Source organism: Lithobates pipiens, unplaced genomic scaffold (assembly GCF_037356315.1).
Source record: "Lithobates pipiens isolate NorthernLeopardFrog02 unplaced genomic scaffold, aLitPip1_a1.2 Scaffold_8, whole genome shotgun sequence".
NCBI classification, from domain to species: domain Eukaryota; kingdom Metazoa; phylum Chordata; class Amphibia; order Anura; family Ranidae; genus Lithobates; species Lithobates pipiens.
Genome location: NW_027507903.1, coordinates 566,727,632 through 566,730,438, shown reverse-complemented (window position 1 = coordinate 566,730,438; position 2,807 = coordinate 566,727,632). Strand labels below are relative to the sequence as shown.

Here is a 2,807-nt window from a genome sequence, read left to right as displayed (position 1 = left end):
GCCTTGTTAGCGCAGTAGGTAGCGCGTCAGTCTCATAATCTGAAGGTCGTGAGTTCGATCCTCACACAGGGCATGTGTTTTATGTTATGGCTCATACTCATGATAATTTCATTATTCATACTCATAATTTCAGATGGCTATTTCTGAGAAATACACCTATCATTGGATGTCTCTGCAGTCTTTTGATTTGCACTCTTGCCAGTGCTCGAACCTTGTGAACTGGTGCACCAAACCAAACTGCATATTCCAGATGAGACATTAAAGAGGAAGTAAACCCTGATGAGTTTACTTCCTCTTTCATTCCCTGTAAAGGCAAAGCATAATGGACCACTATGCATCGCATAGCAGCCCATTATGTGTGACTTACCTGACACAGGAGCCAGTGAAGTCACCGCTGTCCCCTGTAGTTCGGCGCATCCATCTTCTCGGTGGGGTCTCGCAGCTCCGCCGCTGTCATTCGGCGAAGCCGCGACGTCACGGGAGCCGAAACGCGCGGCATTGCGCGGCATCTTCGTCATCGAGGATGCCACGCTAAGTGCACCCGCGCGCCGCTGTCTACGGCGCATGCGCCGTAGACAGCGGTGCCCATCTTCGGGCAAATATCTCCTAAACCGTATAGGTTTGGGAGATATTTCTTGGACCTACAGGTAAGCCTTAATCTAGGCTTACCTGTAGGTCAAAGTGGTTTGTAAGGGTTTACAACCACTTTAATAATGCTTAACATAGAGGCAAGGTAAGTACCTGAAGTATATACCTCTTTAAATCCAAACTCTAGGATATCAGCAAGCCCTTCTTCCACATCCCTGCAGCTAACCATTGGTATGAAAATGGGAATTAGGGATATGCCAAACACCCCCCTGGTTCGGTTTGCAGCAGAAAATGCGAACAGGCAAAACATTTGGCAAAACACACAAACACCGTTAAAGTCTATGGGACATGAACACGAGTAATCAAAAGTGCTAATTTTAACGGCTTATATGCAAGTTATTGTCATAAAAAAGTATTTGGGGACCCGGGTCCTGCCCCAAGGGACATGTATCAATGCATTTTTTTTTTTAAATGGCCATTTTTTCGGGAGCAGTGTTTTTTTTAATGCTTAAAGTGAAACAATAAAAATGAAATATTGTTTTAAATATTGTGCCTGGGGGGGTCTATAGTATGCATGTAAAGTGGCACATTTTTCCCGTGTTTAGAACAGTACCACAGCAAAATGACATTTCTAAAGGAAAAATTGTCATTTAAAACTGATCACGGCTGTAATAAATTGTTGGGTCTCGGCAATATAGATACAACTCTTTGAAGAAAAAAAAAAGAGCATGGGTTCCCCACCAGTCCATTACCAGGTCCTTTGGGTCTGGTATGAATATCAAGAGGAACCCCAAACCAAAATGTAAACAAAAGATTGCGTGGGGGTCCCCCTAAAATCCATACCAAGCTCTTCATTTCTGATATGGAAATTAAGGGGAACCCTGCGCCAAATTAAAAAAAATGGCGTAGGGGCCTCACCAAAATCCATACCAGACTCTTCAGGACTGGTATGGATTTTAAGGGGAACCCTGCGCCAAAATTAAGAAAAAGACGTAGGGGTCCCCCCAAGATCCATGCCAGACCTTTATTCCAGCATGCAACCTGGCAGGCCACAGGAAAAAAAGGGGGGGCGAGAGAACCCCCTCCTGAACCATACCAGGCCAAATGCCCTCAACAAGGGGAGGGTGCTTTGGGGTAGCCCCCCAAAGCACCTTGTCTCCATGTTGATGGGGACAAGGGCCTCATCCTCACAACCCTTGCCTGGTGGTTGTGGGGGTCTGTGGGCGGGGGGCTTATCGGAATCTGGAAGCCCCCTCTAACAAGGGGACCCATACCAAGCTACCCCAAAGCACCCTCCCCATGTTGAGGGCATGTGGCCTGGTACAGTTTGGGGGGCGCTCTCTCATCCCCCCTCTTTTCCTGTGGCCTGCCAGGTTGCAGGCTCGGATAAGGGTCTGGTATGTATTTTGGGGGGAACCCAATGATATTTTTTTTAATTGGGCACAGGGTTCCCCTTAATTTCTATATCAGACCCATCAGGGCCTGGTATGGATTTTAGGGGGATCTCCACGCAATTTAAAAAAAAATTGATTCAGAGTTCCGCTTAATATTAATACCAGCCCCGAAGGGCCTGGTAATGGAAGGGGAGCATCCCATGCTCTTTTTTTCAATTATTTGTATATATATATTGACAAGACCCGACAATTCATTACAGCCGCGATCAGTTTTAAATGACAATTTTTCTTTTAGAAATGTCATTTTGCTGTGGTACTGTTCTAAACACAGGAAAAATGTGCCACTTTACAGGCATACTATAGGCACCCAGGCACAATATTAAAAATAATATTTAATTTTTATTGTTTCACTTTAAGCATTAAAAAAATCACTGCTCCCGAAAAAAACTGCCTTTTAAAAAAATAAAAATAAAATTCTGCATTAATACATGTCCCCTGGGACAGGACCCAGGTCCCCAAACACTTTTTATGACAATAACTTGCGTATAAGCCCTTAAAATGAGGACTTTTGATTTTTCATGTTAGTGTCCCATAGACTTTAACGGTGTTCTGGCAGCTTTCGAATTTGCTGCAAACACCGCCTATTGTTCGCTGTTCAGCGTACAGGCGAACACCCGATGTTCGAGTTGAAGTTACATTCAAGTCGGACATTGGGCTCATCCATAATGGCCATCTAAATGTCCATTTTACTGGGGCGGAGCCGGCAGCCGGAGCGCATGGTGGTGTGAGAGGAGAGCTCTGACACAGCGGGAATAATACAGCGAC

At 45.1% G+C, this 2,807-nt stretch overlaps 1 non-coding gene across 1 annotated transcript; it reads left to right on the top strand.

Annotated features, from left to right (window-relative positions):
* On the top strand, nt 1-73 carry TRNAM-CAU (transfer RNA methionine (anticodon CAU)). The gene has a single exon. It is a non-coding gene; the product is annotated as a tRNA-Met (tRNA).
* The last annotated feature ends 2,734 nt before the right edge of the window (nt 74-2,807 follow it).